At 38.6% G+C, this 18795-nt stretch overlaps 1 long non-coding RNA gene across 1 annotated transcript in view; it reads left to right on the top strand.

Moving 5' to 3' along the window:
• LOC116374028 (uncharacterized) overlaps nucleotides 1–18456 on the top strand; it is a 34187-nt gene extending 15731 nt beyond the window's left edge. The window contains exon 2 of the long non-coding RNA XR_004209852.1: nucleotides 17154–18456. This is a non-coding gene — a long non-coding RNA (uncharacterized LOC116374028). The remainder of the gene's footprint in view (nucleotides 1–17153) is intronic.
• Nucleotides 18457–18795: the final 339 nt, after the last annotated feature.

Here is an 18795-nt window from a genome sequence, read left to right as displayed (position 1 = left end):
TTAGCTCAACTTTTGTGCACAAATTTGTTTACATCCCTGTTAGTGAGCATGTTTCCTTTGCCAAGATAATGTATCCACCTGACAGGTGTGGCAAATCAAGAAGCTGATTAAACAGCATGATCATTACACAGGTGCACCTTGTTTTGGGGACAATAAAAGGCCACTGTAAAATATGCCATTTTGTCACACAACACAATGCCACAGATGTCTCAAGTTTTGAGGGAGTGTGCTTTTGGCATGCTGACTGGAGGAATGTCCACCAGAGCTGTTGTCAGAGAATGTAATGTTCATCTACCATAAGACGCCTCCAATATCGTTTTAGATAATTTGGCAGTACGTTCAACCCGGATTCACAACCGCAGACCACATGTAACCATGCCAGTCCAGGACCTCCTCATCTGGCTTCTTCACCCGTGGGATCGTCTGAGGTGGGGGGAGGAGGAGGGGGGTGGGGTTTGCTGAGGAGTATTTCTGTCTGTAACAATGCCCTTTTGTGGAGAAAAACTCCTTCTGATTGGCTGCGCCCCTGCCCAGTCATGTGAAATCCATAGATTAGGGGGATGTTTATTTCAATTGACTGATTTCCTTATATGTAACTAAGTAAAATCTTTGAGATTGTTGTATGTTGCATTTAGATTTTTGTTCAGTGTAGTTACATTTCTGCTGACTACTTATTGAGTCACGGTTGAGAAGCATCATCATCTCTAGTCATATCATTGGCAGTAACAGTACCTGAAAGTGTGGTTATATTTCATAGCTCCTCAGTATAACTTTTTTATAACTAGGTAAGTCAGTTAAGATCAAATTGTTATTTATAATGATGGCCTACCAGTGGGTTAACTGCCCTGTTTAGAATGACATATTTTTACCTTGTCAGCTCAGAGATTCGATCCAGCAACCTTTCAATTACTGGCCCAACGCTCTAACCACTAGGCTACCTGCCGCCCCAACTATAATGACATGGCATAGCATCATGGCCTATAGGCCTACTGCAGTTGCCTACAGCTTTAACCTGTTACATCCGATGGTATAATGTATTGAAGTCTCTTACTTTGTAAACAATCATGACAAAATTGTAGCTACTCTGAACTGACGGGTGTCTTGTCGTTCTAGAACTGGTTGACAGGTTATAGCCAGTAGATGGCGGTAAAGTCCCAGGAATGTATCCTAGCTCAACGAGTTTTTGCCAATGAAAAGAGCGATTGGACATTTTGTAACACCTCATTCTACTTTTAGTTTTTCTCATTTCAACATGGTCCTAGAATGCAATGATATCAGAGTAAAATATCCTATTTCATATATGCCTAATGTTTATATAGGTCTGTATGTACAGTATCACACTAGAATAGGCCTATATCAAGTTATAATGCAGTAAATTAGTGGGCCTATAACACAGTTTACTCAGCCGCTGTTCATCCGCATTGTGAATTATACAATCGCTATATGTACAGTATCAGTTCAAAGTTAGGACACATCTACCTATTCCAGGGTTTTTCTTTATTTTTTACTTTTTTCTACATTGCAGAATAATAGTGAAGACATCATAACTATGAAACAACACATATGGAATCATGTAGTAACCAAAATATATTTTATATTTGAGATTCTTCAAAATAGCCACCTTTTGCCTTAATGACTGCTTTGCACACTCTTGGCATTCTTTCAACCAGCTTCACCTGGAATGCTTTTCAAACAGTCTTGAAGGAGTTCACACATATTGTGAGCACTCGTTGGCTGCTTTTCCTTCACTCTGCGGTCCAACACATGCAGAGATCATCCGTTCACCTACTCTGCGTCTCACAAAGACACAGTGGTTGGAACCAAACATCTCATCAGACCAAAGGACAGATTTCCACCGGTCTAATGTCCATTGCTCGTGTTTCTTGGCCCAGCAAAGTCTCTTCTTATTGGTGTCCTTTAGTGGTGGTTTCTTTGCAGCAATTCGACCATGAAGGCCTAATTCACACAGTCTCCTCTGAACAGTTGATGTTGAGATGTGTCTGTTACTTGAACTCTTTGAAGCATTTATTTGGGTTGCAATTTCTGAGGCATATAACTCTAATGAAGTTATCTTCTGCAGCAGAGGTAACTCTGGGTCTTCCTTTCCTGTAGCGGTCCAGTTAGCGTGATTGCTTTTGCAACTGCACCTGAAGAAAAAGTTCTTGACATTTTCCACATTGACTGACCTTCATGTCGTTTCTCTTTGCTTATTTGAGCTGTTCTTGCCATAATATGAACTTGGTCTTTTACCAAATAGGGCCATCTTCTGTATACCCACCCCTACCTTGTCACAACACAACTGATTGGCTCAAACACATGAAGAAGGAAAGAAGTTCCACAAATGTACTTTTAAGAAGGCACACCTGTTCATTGACTACCTCACGAAGCTGGTTGAGAGAATGCCAGTAGTGTGCAAAGCTGTCATCAAGGCAAAGAGTGGTTACTTTGAGGAATGATACATGATACATGATTGATACATGATTCCACATGTGTTATTTCATAGTGGTGATGTCTTAACTATTATTCTACAATGTAGAAAATAGTACAAATAAAGGAAAACCCTTGAATGAGTAGGTGTGTCCAACCTTTGTACTGGTACTGTGTGTACATTATTACCCTGTAATGTCTGGTGCTCTAGAGTCTACTTTCTCCTTTGCTGTATGTTTTTTATGCCCAAATAGCCACATTCAAATAGGTCTTTCCTTTAACAGAATTATGCACATTTTATGGTAATATGTTACGCTATCTGTATTGTGATTTTGTCAAAATGAAAAATAACGTACTTTTCCTCACTCAGTGAAATGCCAACATCCCTTCCGTAGAAATGTAGTGTCACCGTGAAAATGAGATCCAAGTCATCATCTTCAAAATATTTAGCTTACATGATTTTCAGGATATGTGCGATAACAATAAGAATGGTAGATAGGATAGAAATCATATTACGTTCTCATACAAATGTTCTATAATTGTGGCTGTCTATTTAATTTGGTTAGTGTGATGTCATGGAGTACACTGCATCTTATATGCGTTTTGAAATTCCGAATAGATTTGGAAATTATTGATGGATCTCATTCAACTAAGCTATTCACATTTCTTGCTTAGTAATGTAAGCCTAATTGTAAATAATTTTACAAGTGAATATTAAACAACAAAAAAATATGAATTGTTCAAAATGTCAGACATCTATCTTTATCTCTGTTGTTTAGGATCTGGGTTCAAATCCTCTTGAATTTAAATGATGGTATCTTTGGAATTGTGTGCATTTTTGTTTTTGAGAAAAATGCTCAGTAAGCTGAGTGAACCAAAGGCTATTGTAGTCAGTAAAAAATGTAATAATTTAGTACAACATTTATAAAAGAAAACTATGCATGGCATAGTTATTGCTTATGAAATGATGTTGCTTTTTTACGTTGGTAAAAAGTTTACCTTAATATTAGGCTATTTGCAAATAATCTATTCATACCGTCCTGCTTATATATCAACTCAGAAAATAACTGTTGTATCTTTTTGATTTGAATGATTTGCATCCATAACAGCAGTGGTGCAGGTGTTGACACAGACGCCCAAACTATGAGTTTGTTTATTAATACCGCTTCCTGAACAAACAAATCGATCAAATGTCACGGCCTGTGCTGAGGCTTCCTGTTTGATACGGAGGTGATAAGAAAAAACCTTCACTGACATTTCATTTTGTCTGGATTTAGAGATGACTATTTGGGGCTTTGGAGTGGTAGCCTATTTGAGGTCAATATAAAACCTATGATATATTTGTTTTTGAAACATGAATACATATTTTACTGGTGAATATGAATCAAATTTCAAATAGATGATCATCATGATTATGAAATATTGATTTAGAAGTACAAATGATTTCCCTCAAAGCATACTGAAATACCAGGGTTTTAATGAAGCAATAAGGCCCGAGGAGGTGTGGTATATGGCCAATATACCACGGCTAAGGGCTGTTCTTCCACACGACGCAACGTGGACTGCCTGGATACAGCCCTTAGCCGTGGTATATTGGCCATATACTACACCTCCTCAGGCCTTATTGCTTCATTATATTATACCACAAACCCCTCAAGTGCCTTATTGCTATTATAAACTGATTACCAATGTAATTAGACCAGTAAACAACTAAGTTGTGTCATACCCGTGGTATACGGTCGGATTTATCACGGCTTTCGACCATGTGTATAATAGACAAGGGTTCATTTAAAAAGCAAGACAGGACAAACATGGCTTCACATTTTGTTGCTGTGCTAACCAGGCTTGATTTGGGAAAAGTCAATGACATGTTCTCTCACATCTGTAATCACTGATACAAGAAATACATATAAAGCTACCATTGTCATTTCTACCATTATAATTGGGGATGAAGATTTGTTTTAAAAGTCACAAGTGTCACTTGTTCCCTTCAGTAAAAAAGTTTGATATTGGTCGCTAGTGTTCTGGAGAGTTGTAGCCTACGTCGCTAGAAGCCTATTGGAAAGTTGTGACTGTCCCTTTCTGACTCAACCACCTCCACAGTCTGTGGTTATGGCAATTCATGATGCTCATCCTTTGTCTTTTTCACTTTCAGTCACTGGGAAAAAAAAGTCATAACATTTAAGAGCTGTTTCCGCATGATAGGACGTACTGCTGTATAAATCAAGCAATACCTTCTGATTTTATGCCACACTCTCTCTATCTCCAACCAAGCTAAATGGTTCCCTTCTGCAAGAACAAAACACTATGGGTAAATATACACAGATGATTTCAGTCTGGATTTTGTAATTTGTAGTAAGTATAGGATTTGCTATTTTTATAAGGGAACCTTTTTGCATTGAATAGTTGCATCCTTGATTAGGCATCGTGCCTCTCTTTGTTGGGCAACAAGTTTGTTTTTGTGTGTGTGTGTGAGCTCGTATCAAGCTCTGACCATCATCCAGTACCTGACAGCAGTGTTTTGACATGTGTTATGTCTGTACTGATTGACATGTGTCATGTATATACTGATTGACATGTGTCATGTCTGTACTGGTTGACACGTGTCCTGTCTGTACTGATTGACATGTGTCCTGTCTGTACTGGTTGACATGTGTCCTGTCTGTACCGGTTGACATGTGCCATGTCTGTACCGGTTGACAGGTGTCCTGTCTGTACCGATTGACATGTATAATGTCTGTACTGATTGACATGTGTCATGTATATACTGATTGACATGTGTCATGTATGTGCTGATTGACATGTGTCATGTCTGTACTGGTTGACATGTGTCATGTCTGTACTGATTGTTTGGGCATTGCTTGTCAGAACAAGCTGCAGTGTAGAGAGGCTGATGGATCTAAGTAAAAGAAAGCAGAGCTTTAGAATAGCTAAAAGACTACTTCATTGAAATCTCTTTATGGAAATCTGTCTTCATGACAAAGGCAACATTGTGAAACATAACCTCAGAGGCACTGAGCACTTCGGGAAATTCAGGTCGAAATAATATAAGATAGCATAATATGATCCATCTATTTATGATGTGTACCTCACATCATTTATTTGTCTATGTGGTGTTATAATCTAAACGTGTTATCACGGTCACTTTTATGTAGCTTTCTATAATAACTATGTCAAACATCATGAAGATGCACACGACATAGCTAGAGTTTCAGTAGGTTTTTTGTGCAAAGGAGCAAAATACATATTTTTTGTTGACAAAATTGAGGTAAAGTGTGTGTAACTTAAAGTAATCTTATCACCCTTAATGTCTGTTTTTTTTTTAGAGAAGACTCACATTGTAATATTGTCCTTGGGTATCTGACTGATAAATTGTGACATCAAGTGAAAATAAGAGGGTGACATAACTTGGTGATTGAAGCAGATTGCGTCTATGAAACCCTACTTCTGAAACGGTATTGCACAATATACCAAGCTGAGGCAGAGCGAAACTTCAGTGGACTTCCACAATGTAACTATTTCATAGCTGTCTGACTGTGCAATTGTTCACCTCTGAAAAAGGAAATTGAACAAGTGTCCGGTATTTAAGACCGTGTCATAGAAATGTGAGATGTTATCATGACAGACCCCTGATGTTCACCATAACAAAACCTGTATGCAGAGTGGTATGGCCATCAGGCAACACAACAAAGTCATTATACAAGTAACCAAGAGACTTAATAGTGAGTCATTCATGTTCTTCAGAACTGAATATTTGTTTTAATTAAAGACATACTGAGATAAAGTCAGGGTTTTATCCACACAGACAAAGGTAATATAACTGCAATACAATAACTTGTTCCAAACCTTACCATCACCGAGGGCAATGAATACACTCCAGCTAAAATGAACAGACACACTAATTAGAAAGGTCAATGTTGACATTTGCAAAATAAATCTACCTAAATCAATGTTTCCCAACTCCAGTCCTCAATTAGTCCCAACAGTAGCCCTGGTCAAGCACACCTGATTCAACTTCTCAACAAATCATCAAACATTCAATCGTTTGCATCAGCTGAGATATGTCCGGGGCAACAACAACAAAAAGTTGCTGTCGGGGGTACTCATGGACTGGAGTTGGGATATGTCCGGGGCAACAAAAAAGTTGCTGTCGGGGGGTACTCATGGACTGGAGTTGGGATATGTCCCGGGCAACAACAACAAAAAAGTTGCTGTCGGGGGTACTCATGGACTGGAGTTGGGATATGTCCGGGGCAACAACAAAAAAAAGTTGCTGTCGGGGGGTACTCATGGACTGGAGTTGGGAAACACCGACCTAGGTTGATAAAATGTTTTTATGTCAGTTTTGACCTTTCTAATTGGTGTGTCTGAAGTTAATTTTAGTTGGAGCGTATTCACTGGAGCACATGGCATTTAAAGAGAGAATTGAGGACAGGCATGAATGTGACCCCTGACTTTTCAAGGTGATGTTAGTCAAGTCAAACGTTAAATGTCACATGGCGAAGAAATCAGCCCTATGAATTTGCATGCTGATGGTAATTATAATTCTCTAGCACAGTGTAATAGAAACATACATATTACAGTTCATGCACTTCAGGTTTAAAGGACAAATAGACAAGTTCAGAGCTGTCTAGACAGTCCAGATATAATCCACGCAGACCTTTTCAGAGATGATTGGTTTATGACACCCTATAGCTGGACTTCCACTGCGCTAACAGGTTTCAGAGTTAGGCAGTCTGCAGTGTGTATATACAGGTATGTACCACATCATAATACTGTTGTAAACATGGAATATGATGACTATCAATTTGACAATAGTACAGGACTATGTGAATGAAGCAACAATAACTGAGTCATAACCATATATGACCTTGTGTTAGTGTGAGAGAATGTGTACAGCTCACACAAAAGAGGGGAGATTTGAGCACTGAGCAGTGAGTCGAGGTGCGCGTGGGCTTGTTTTGAATGCACAGATGGCACCAACCAAACACATAGGATGTTGAAATGTCACCCAGAAGTACCAAATCCTCCACAAAATATCTCAGTCTGAATAATAAGGGTGAGCTTTTTGAGAAAACCACAAGCCTTTCTCAGTTTTGTTTTCAGGCGTAATTTGTTTACCTGGAAGTTGGTTATCTTGTTAATGTAACAGTAAAATGCACATTCTTGGAACTACCACATGGTATCTTCTTTGTTCATTTCTGAAAAGTTGCTTTACATATTTTTCTGAGTCCAATAGGTGATCCAGTGTGTCAGAACATGTAAATTGTGATGTTTAGTCTACCACTAACAACAAGAGAATACAGTAGATGATAACAAATAAATGAATGTCCCCTATAGAGATTCACCTGTAGAAATGATGTACTATACTTTCAATTATCTACTGTAGACTATTCAACCTTTTGTTGCTTATACTGGGGGGATTTAATGGAATTACAAAGAGGGGGTCTATAATATGTCCGTGTGCATGTGTCCGTGCGTGCGTGTGTGTGTGTGTGTGTGTGTGTGTGTGTGTGTGTGTGTGTGTGTGTGTGTCAACACTCCCACCTGTGGTTGTGTGTGCTGAATGACATTTGGGTTGCTCCTAGCTAGACTGTGTGAGGCCTGCAGACTCTAAACAGTTTTCACGCAGGGACAAAATGTCTGCTGCACATGAGGAACATACCGTACCTCAGTCCATGTGATGTGGAGTCTATTACTCTACAGTGTTCAGAAAATCTAACATTCATTTACTAATGGCCAGAATGTTCTGATTTTTGTGTAAAGAAAATACTCAATTTTAAAGGCACATATAAATGCCTTTGTGAGCTTAGTACAAGTCATAGAACATAATCTAAGGTTGTATGTATCACTGTTTAAATTTGTGTTATCATTTGAGTCTTTATAAACAAGCAATACATAGCATAATATGTTAATTTCTCATGGACTTCAGTCCTTAATATATATATATATATATTTCAGTCAAATATCCCTTTTAGGTAAAAGTCAGAATCTGATGAGGTTTCAGCTTTCAGATGGAGGAAGGAGCTGGCTTTTGTTAACGTTATGTGTCACCATGGAGGCTATAGTTGACCTTGTGAAACGTTCTCTGTGGTAAATCTACTCAGATTATTTTTTTATTCGTGTGAGTTTCATTATTGATCGTTGGGGTTCGTTATTACGTAGGACTGATTGACCTTTATCTCCAGTGCCCAATATCAACCTTCTCTCTAAGAGCGCTTTTAGATAGAAACCAGTTTGAAGACACCTACATTTAACTTGAATCTATTTACCTTTTGATCATTTTACAGACTATGGTAATGTCATGCTTTATGGGTGGTGCTGTTTTCAGAACACTGCAGAACATTTCCCTCCTTTTGTTGTCTTTGTCTTGACTCTTCTGAGGGAGTTCTATATGGGACAGTAATTCTGATTAAGTTTGTTTAAACAACTCTAAATTCCCGTTTTTAAACTGCAAGTGTTGTATAGTTCAGCGGTCCTGTCTTTTCTCTAGCTTAATATCTCTATCGTTCTCTGTCTGTGACAAATAGAAAGGGGGGAAAAGACTCGGCAAGTGTTGCCCACGGCTCAGAAATCCTCTGTTTAACCACGGAACGCATCAAAGAAATGCTCTCAAAACCTCTCCTGTGTCATCTGACTAATTGTGATAGTAAAAATGCACAGTAAACCCTATGTTTCGTTTTTTTTACAAGCACTGTCATGTTTTCTGTTGAATACAGAAATGGGTCAAATGATCTGTTTACTGCAAGAGTTGTTTATTCGATTTGGAAACAAGTTCACACTTAACAAACCCAGTGAAAATTGTTGACATAAATCATTGCTTGTCTTTAAATGTATCATTTTTTATGAATCACAACCAATTCCATTCTATAAAAAAATGTAAGTATTTGTTATTTTTGTTAAAGGCCTCAAAGTTCTTGTTAGGCCTCAACTTTTCTGAGTGTTTATTAATATGTCAAAAGTGAACAAAATCTGCATAAATTAAGACATGTAATTGTGTAATAAACTGTGGGTAGCTCATTAATATTCTAACCTATTTGTTATAGACTTGTTTTTATATAAATAAATCTAGAAGTCATTCTGAAACTATGATGGATGGGTTGATAATATTACATATTGTATGCTTCGGGGAAATCTGCCTCATGAAATGTTCTTTCACAACCCACTCTGTTTCCCACTCAGTTTCCAGAATCTTTAACCTTTTCAGCAACAACAAATGCCTATCAAAAAAACAAGTGCAATATATTTTTAGGCTCTATTTCTTTGTCCCCAGAGACATGTATTACTGATGGAAATGATTGTTTTACTAAAGAATGCATGGTAATCTAAAGTATACCTCAAATTAGTTTAAGACGATAGTTGTACATTTCCAATACATTTTTGCCTGCTTTAGCCAGTATTTAAGTTTGATAACGTTTATGAAGTTTATTTCCTGTTTCACACTGGTACAGCGTGATTAAGTGTAATATTTGGTACTTTGTTGGTTTCCAATAATATTTAGACGACTCCATAGTATAATTTAATTGTGCATAGTTGAATATCTTCTGTATTAGTTGGAAGTACTTAGTTTTAGAATCTGGACTACCTGCTTTCATGACCATAAAGAAGGCACATTACAGATTACTTGTAAGTGTTATTTTTGGTTATCGTTAATGAAGTGTATACAGTATTGATTGTTGTGATGGCTGTCAGTTTGGTGTACCGTATAATGTGAGTGAGTGACAGATATTTCCACTGTGTTTGTTTCAAAGCTGAGAGACCTGTAACTTGTTTCACCTGTGCATGCCTCTTTAGCTCCGCAGGTTTCTACTAGTCAGTGTGTGGTTATTTCTGTGTGAGTATTGCTCTTAAAGTCCTTTATCCACTTAGCATTTGGTAGCCAACTGTAACATTTTGCAATTCAAAACAGAAATCTTTGCTATTTGCATACATATAACCTCTTGATTATGCTTGATGCTGTGCTGTCCTGTATGTTGTCCTGTGTGTGGGAATGTGTTTTTCTTCAAATGGACACTGGCCATTTGTATCTGTTTTCTATAGTTTTGATGGAGATATGACATCCACGTCTCATATTAGAAATCCTTGTAAAACATGGGCCTGGTGTAATATGCCCTATGTACACCTGTATCTCAACACACAGGGCATGGTTCATCAATGTGTGTATATTTTAGGATTTGTTATATGCTTTGTTAAAAAGAAAAGGAAAGTTTAAAGTAGAAACATTACAAGATTTGGACATGTTCTATAGCTTTTCTGAACCAGCATGCAGATATTAGCCTCTCACTTCCTGTTTGAAGCTGTTTTGTTTACCATTGAATGTGCTATTTTTAAATGGCTTAGGCATATAGCTTATTCAAACATTTTCTTGGTTTCATTTGTTGTTTTTCCTCCTTGTTCACTCTTGGAGTATACTATCAATCTAAAAATGAGACATTGTGACTGTTAATAGAATCTGACCACTACCCAGGGACCTTCAGCATATATTTTTTTCTTTGTCAGTTGAACAGAATTAAATGTGTGCGTGCTCATAGTCTGTGTGTATACACATATACATATACTTAGATGACTGTCTACCTGAATTGTTAAGTAAAAAGATCTCTGTCACTACTTTATCCTCATTCTGGCATCTATTTTATTCTTACCCATGCAATGGTTTTTCTCTGACACACACCCAACTGACATACTCTACCTTGTTTCTACCTTCTTGCCTTTGTGCTGTTGTCTGTGCCCAATAATGTTTGTACCGTGTTTTGTGCTGCTACCATATTGTGCTGCTGCCATGTTGTGTTGCTACCATGTTGTTGTCATGTGGTTTTGCTACCATGCTGTGTTGTCATGTGTTGCTGCTATGCTATGTTGTTGTCTTAGGTCTCTCTTTATGTAGCCTTGTGGTGTCTCTTTTGTCCTAGATTTTTATTTTTAATCCCAACCCCCGTCCCCGCAGGAGGCCTTTTTCCTTTTGGTAGGCCGTTATTGTAAATAAGAATAAGGTTATTGCCTAGTTTAATAAAGGATAAATAACATTTAACAAAATACTCCCAGACTGCCTTAGCCATGTAATTCACACCTTAAATTCAGCTCCACAAAGATATTGATTATCAGCCAACTGTCTCTGTGTCTGACTAACTCCAATAGCACTTTGTGATCGGTAAACACAGACATGGGGCTAATTGTAGTTTCCGTCCTCTCCTTTTAGTGTCTGTTTACAACATGTGTGGGAGAAAGAAAGGAGGAGAAGAGGAGAGAAGTGGCGGAACAGTCACTCTCTCATGCGTATGAATGAACTATACCTGTTGATGATGAACAAAGACCTGAAACCTCAAAGAGAAACGATCAGATCACATCTCTTGACCTTCCCAGCGTGTGATAAATGCCTGCTCATTTAGTCAACCTCCTGCTTGCACCCGCAAAGCCATTCTCAGTTGGCCAGCCACACGTAGGAGACGTTCAGACAATGTACTGTACAGGAGATGTTTACTAATCACCCCACAAACCATCCCAACCACATAATGGATGGATGCACGCCTGGGTTCTTCCCCTCTTTTTATTTGAGATTAATTCACTAAAGTGGAGCTCATCCATTAAGTAGCCATGGATGATCAATAGCTGTTTATCCATGACAGAGTGGACAAAGCGCTGGCTGCCATGATCTCTAAGCCTGGGTGCTGATGTCAATGCTGTGCTACTATGCCTTGTCTCATTCACCACATCTGTCTGTGATGCAAGACCGAGAGAACACATACGCTACAAAGATGGGACAGTGACCTTGATATAGAGTATTTGTTCTGTCTGTAGTTCTGTTCTGGGAACAGGGTCACAACAGTTCCCAGTCACTATGCTGTGCATTCAAAGCCATAAAATTGTCATTGGGCAGAAAGAGGTCTGTGAAAAAAGTCAAAGGGGGAAATGTCATATGTCCATTTCAGGCAGTAAAACACTGTTAGAGTGGTTGTTTTTCAGGGTATATTATGAGAAGCGTGTGGAAGTGCATGCAGATCTTTCTTTGTGGTGCATCTTTTCTAGTAGCTTAGCTGGTAATTCTCAGAACAATTGAACTCATGCACACTTTGTTGTTGTGATGGTGCTTTAGATGAAAACACTGTCTGTTTATCCATTGTGATGAAGAGAGAGAGTTGAGGTGTGTAGAAGTCATCTGATCAGAGTGTGGTTTGCTTTTATTGTTGTGGGCGGTTTTCTCTTCATTGGATAGAGACTCAAAAGATGAGTGAATCACTTCAAAATCTCTCTCTCTCTCTCTCTCTCTCTCTCTCTCTCTCTCTCTCTCTCAATTCAATTCAATTCAATTCAATTCAATTCAATTCAATTCAATTCAAGGGGCTTTATTAACATGGGATACATATGTAAACATTGCCAAAACAAGTGAAGTAGATAATATACAAAAGTGAAATAAACAATAAAAATGAACAGTAAACATTACACTCACAGAAGTTCAGAAAGCATAAAGACATTACAGATGTTATATTATGTAAATATACAGTGTTGTAACGATGTACTAATGGTTAAAGTACAAAAGGGAAAATAAATAAGCATAATTATGGGTTGTATTTACAATGGTGTTTGTTCTTCACTGGTTGACCTTTTCTTGTGGCAACAGGTCACAAATCTTGCTGCTGTGATGGCACACTGTGGTATTTCACCCAGTAATTGAGTTTATCAAAATCGGGTTTGTTTTCAAATTCTTTGTAGATCTGTGTAAGCTGAGTAAATATGTGTCTCTAATATGGTCATACATTGATTGGGCAGGAGGTTAGGAAGTGCAGTTCAGTTTTCACCTCATTTTGTGGGCAGTGTGCACATAGCCTGTGTTCGCTTGAGAGCCAGGTCTGCCTACGGTGGCCTTTCTCAATAGCAAGGCTATGCTCACTGAGTCTGTACATAGTCAAAGCTTTTCTTAAGTTTGGGTCAGTCACAGTGGACAGGTATTCTGCCACTGTGTACTCCCTGTTTAGGGCCAAATAGCATTCTAGTTTGCTCTGTTTTTTTTTGTGTTAATTCTATCCAACGTATCAAGTAATTATCTTTTTGTTTTCTCATGATTTGCTTGAGTCTAATTGTGTTGCTGTCCTGTGGCTCTGTGGGGTGTGTTTGTGTTTGTTAACCGAGCTCCAGGACCAGCTTGCTTAGGGGACTCTTCTCCAGGTTAATCTCTCTGTAGGTGATGGCTTTGTTATGGAAGGTTTGGGAATCGCTTCCTTTTCAGTGGTTGTAGAATTTAATGTCTCTTTTCTGGATTTTGATAATTAACGGGAATTGGCCTAATTCTGCTCTGCATGCATTATTTGGTGTTTTTCATTGTACACGGATTGTATTTTTGCAGAATTCTGCATGCAGAGTCTCAATTTGGTGTTTGTCCCATTTTGTGAATTCTTGGTTGGTGAGAGGACCCCAGACCTCACAACCATAAAGGGCAATGGGTTCTATAACTGATTCAAGTATTTTTAGCCAGATCCTAATTGGTATGTCAAATTTTATATTCCTTTTGATGGCATAGAATGCCCTTCTTGCCTTGTCTCTCAGATCGTTCACGGCTTTGTGGAGGTTACCTGTGGCGCTGATGTTTAGGCCAAGGTATGTATCGTTTTTTTGTGTGCTCTGGGGCAATGGTGTCTAGATGGAATTTGTATTTGTGGTCCTGGGAACTGGACCTTTTTTGGAACACCATTATTTTGGTCTTACTGAGATTTACTGTCAGGGCCCAGCTCTTGCAGAATCTGTGCAGAAGATTTAAGTGCTGCTGTAGGCCCTCCTTGGTTGGGGACAGCACCACCATATCATCAGCAAACAGTAGATATTTGACTTCAGATTCTAGTAGGGTGAGGCCGGGTGCTGCAGACTTTTCTAGTGCCCTCACCAATTCGTTGATCTATATGTTGAAGAGGGTGGGGCTTAAGCTGCATCCTGGTCTCACCCCATGGCCCTGTGGGAAGACATGTGTGTGTTTTGCCTATTTTAACCGCACACTTGTTGTTTGTGTACATGGATTCTACAATGTTGTATGTTTTTCCCCCAGTACCACTTTCCATCAATTTGTATAGCAGACCCTCATGCCAAATTGAGGCATAGGCTTTTTGAAATCAAAAAGCATGAGAAGACTTTGCCATTGTTTTGTTTTAGTTTGTTTGTTTGTCAATTAGGTTGTATAGGGTGAATACGTGGTCTGTCGTACAATAATTTGGTAAAAAGCCAATTTGACATTTGCTCAGTACATTTGCTCATTTGCTCAGTACATTTGCTCAGTACATTGAGGATTTTCCCAATGTTGCTGTTGACGCATATCCCACAGTAGCTTTGGGGTCAAATTTGGTCCCGCAGGTCTGGGAGAGTGTCTCTCTGGTCTGGGCGGGGTGTCAATAAATTGGATCAATCGTGTGGCAAAGTACTTATTTCTATTAAGGTTATTCATATTTTAAACATAATACATTTTTGTAATCCGTTGTTGATTTTCAGGTAAATGATGTTTTACTCAAGTAGATTGTCATGTCTGTTTTCTATGAAAGCCAGCCGTTGTAATGACTTAATTTAATGAAGACAATCCTGTCGTCGCCCCTGATCTTGAACCAGTTAATACAGCAGTGTTAACAGTAGGCCTGTAACCTGCTAAATGATGAGATGCACTGTATCAAGCAGAAAGACAAAGCTCCCAAGACACTATTCAGTCTTTTTGTTATAGACTGCATAATAAATCATTCACAACACTTTCTCTGCCCTTAGGAATGTGGTCATGAAGAATGACTGCCCTTGTGAAAAATGTCTCTGACATCCATTTTAAAGTATACAAAGCCCTCTTTCCATGGCAGGATGATAAACAGCTAACTGAAAACACCTTCAAAACTCAAATCGTCTTTGTTCTAATTGTTGCAGTGCGTGTTGTAAATTGTTGTAAATTGACGGTTTTTAATTTCATTTTTATTTTTTATTTTCTGAGACTTTTTAAGGCCTCTTTAATCATAATGTCCGCCTGCGATGTTTTCAGGTGACCTGAGAAATGTGTCTTGCATAGGAGAGCCTGTCGTCGTCGGCTGGGGTGACGTGGCAGTGAATGGGACTGCTCTCTGTCTATGACAGACACTAAGTAATGCTGCAATTTTAACTTTGGGGCAGCCATTTTAAGTCGGTCTATGTTGGACATTTTTGTTGTGTCCTGCAGCATCTTTCTGGAGGCTTTGCAATGAACACAGGACAGCAACACTTTGTATGTATTTTCCTCTGTCTTGAAGGGAATGTTTCACGGACATACTGTAGATAAGCCTATTCCATGACTAAATAAGCTTCAATCTAGAGCAGACCACTGAAAATATGGTTTCATGAACATGATTTAAATACTCTCCCACTCACTGACTAGTCCTCACTCTACTAAATTAGAACTATTCTGTCTAATCTATGACTGTGAAACGAACCAAAAATGTCTGGAGGTGTAAATATATTTTACTACTTTGAGTAGTGTGTTTTGTGGCACAGTGAATAGTCTTCTCAAATGTCATCCTCATATACAGGGCCTTCCTTCAAACAACCTCTGATTAGTCACGGTCGACCCTCACAGTCCAGGTACAACGAGAGCACCCAATCACAGCTCCTCCTCTGACCAGTGTGTCAAACAAAGTCAAAGTACATTTTAAACCAACAGAAGATTCTCTTTGGGATGGAAATCCATGTTTTGATTTTTCGGATGTTAAACATTTTCCCATACAGTGAGAAGAAAGCTGACATTACATCAAAACACAGACCTAATTGTCATGGAAAGGAGTTATTATCCTGATCAGCAATACCATTAAATATTTTGAAAAGATGAATAAGACGTTTTATTAAGATCCAAGCAAATGTCGATACTTTAAGGTTGAGCTTTAAGGTTGAGCTTTAAGGTTGAGCTTTAAGGTTGAGCTTTAAGGTTGAGCTTTAAGGTTGAGCTTTAAGGTTGAGCTTTAAGGTTGAGCTTTAAGGTTGAGCTTTGCGTTTAATCTGCGTTTTTTGCTCAATTCTCTGTTTACACATGTTTACAATACTTGACTGAGGACTTATTGTGTAAGAATGTTATTGTGAACCACTAATCTAACTATGGGTTAGGGAAGTCCTGTGGGAATGGGGGTGGGTGTGAAATGTTTGTCTTGTTCAATCTTGTTGCTTATTTCTTTGGATCACAAAAAAATACTTGACTGAGGATGTGGGTTTTCAGACAACTTTCTGTCAATAGCTAATAAGAGCTTGGTGAGTGAGACTAGGTTGCTTGGGGGTAAGAAATAACACCCTGTGGTTTATGAGCAAGGAAAATCCATCCAAAAACAGAGATGAGAAACAGAGGTTAGAAACAGAGGTTAGAAACAGAGGATCATAACAATACACACTTAAACTTGCATTTTAGTTTACTATGGTGTGATGCAAATAATATTTGTTATAATCTAATCCTGCTAAATGTAAGGCATGATTTATTTATCTAAATATTATTGTTTGGTAATGGCAATTTAAGTGGAGAATGGGAAATTGTAATGAAATATTTTGGCAAGACTGGTGTGTTGAAGTAACGCCTCGATTGAAGCGCGATCAAAACATGTTACACATCAAAAATAACAAATCACATTGAAACGGACATCATAAAGCTTTTGTATAGGATAATGAGAGCAAAGGTTTGTTTGTCTGTTTACATTATTTATCTGCCCCTGGATACAATGTGTCTATCTATTTATTAGCCCTCTTTCTCTGTTCCACTTTAGATTTCGTTGGATGAGACGGATGTGTCATGAGACCGAGGTGAGATGAACTACCGTTTGAAATGTGAGGACGCTTAGACAGAGACTTCACAGTTAGATCACACTATATTTCTCATAGTGTACCTTGGCAGGTGGTAACCCAATGATTTAGTTTGAACTATACTAAATTTACTCTATGTACATTTGACTTTTCATGTTTTGAAGCTGCAAATGAATCTCTATCTATAAGGATGTTATATCATTAATTGACAAAGGCATTTTGGTTCAGAGAAATATTTGATTGAAACGATCCACTCAGAGGACCACCATAGCATTGCAATCAAATATAGCTTTTTAAACACATTCCCTACCTTTACTGTCCTCTCTGGTGTACTGATGCACCAAGTCTGGAACCAACAGGACCCTGAACAGCTTTTACCCCCAAGACATACGACTGCTAAATAGTTAGTTAAATAGTTAACCAATAACTGCCTGCACTGTCTGTATTGACCCTTTTTGCACTAGCTCCTTTGACTCATCACATATGCTGCTGCTACTGTTAATTATCTATCCTGTTGTCTAGTCACTTTATCCCTGCCTATATGTACATACATACCTCAATTACCTCATACCCCTGCACATGGACTCAGTACTGGTACCCTGCGTATATAGCCGAGTTTTCATTACTCATTCCTCGTGTTATAATTTTTCTATTATTCCTTGTTTTTTCCCCTCTGCATTTTTGGGAAGGGCCTGTAAGTGTTTCCATGATAGTCTACACATGTTGCTTACAAAGTATGTGACAAATAAAATTGGAGTTGACTGTAATATGATGTACTGTATGTCTCTGTTAGTGTGGTTTGGGATTTCCTGTGTGAGCCTGCTATGTGGCTCTCCTCACCTCGTCCTCTCACTCTGGGGGCCCTGTCAATAGCCATATTCCGTTTCCATTTCCTCCCTCTAGAACACCAGGCAACCCATTACTCTACTGTTAAAGCAGGATGGACGTTTTGGGATAAAGCACCTCATAGCTCCCAAGTGATGACATGGATCTGTTAGATGGCTCTAAAGCTGTTTCTGCAGACTATTGGCTTTAAAAGGCCTGAGGCTGAAATACTAGGAGACTACCTTCTAATGACTAGTCAAGAGACGGAGGGAAATCGCTGGACGCAGGAGTTCACAGTAAGCTGGGTTCATGCTGCTGGTTTTTCCTAGTTGCAGTTTTAATTCCTGGTTTGTTGAGGTTGATTTGTTGAAGTTGACTCCTTGATGTCTCAAAATGGTTCTGTACCTCTAACATAACAACAATAAATGATTTTATACTGAGGATGTTTTCTGACTTAAGTTTTTTGTTATATATGGATAATTATAAATGTTTCTCATAAATAGTGTCTCAATGCTAAACTCTTCTATAGTTGACAGGGAAACGCTCTTGACTTTGAGCTCAGTTCTCAAATGCAGAATGATTAGTGAGTCCATTTCCACTCAGATCACCCAAAATAAACACTAGCTTCCAATGAAGACACTGTCATTTTGTGTCCCGAGCTGCACAATGGGGTGTGTTTAGGGTCATGAAGGTAAGGGGGGTATCTGGGGGCATGCTTCTGAACAGGGTTAGTCTGTTTCAGGGTGATTTAAAAAGGGTGTTGAACGTGATTCTGACAGG

The sequence above is a fragment of the Oncorhynchus kisutch genome, linkage group LG4 (genome assembly GCF_002021735.2).
Source record: "Oncorhynchus kisutch isolate 150728-3 linkage group LG4, Okis_V2, whole genome shotgun sequence".
In the NCBI taxonomy this organism is placed as follows: domain Eukaryota; kingdom Metazoa; phylum Chordata; class Actinopteri; order Salmoniformes; family Salmonidae; genus Oncorhynchus; species Oncorhynchus kisutch.
The sequence above is the reverse complement of the archived record's forward strand: the minus strand, read 5'-3'. Positions and strand labels throughout refer to the sequence as shown.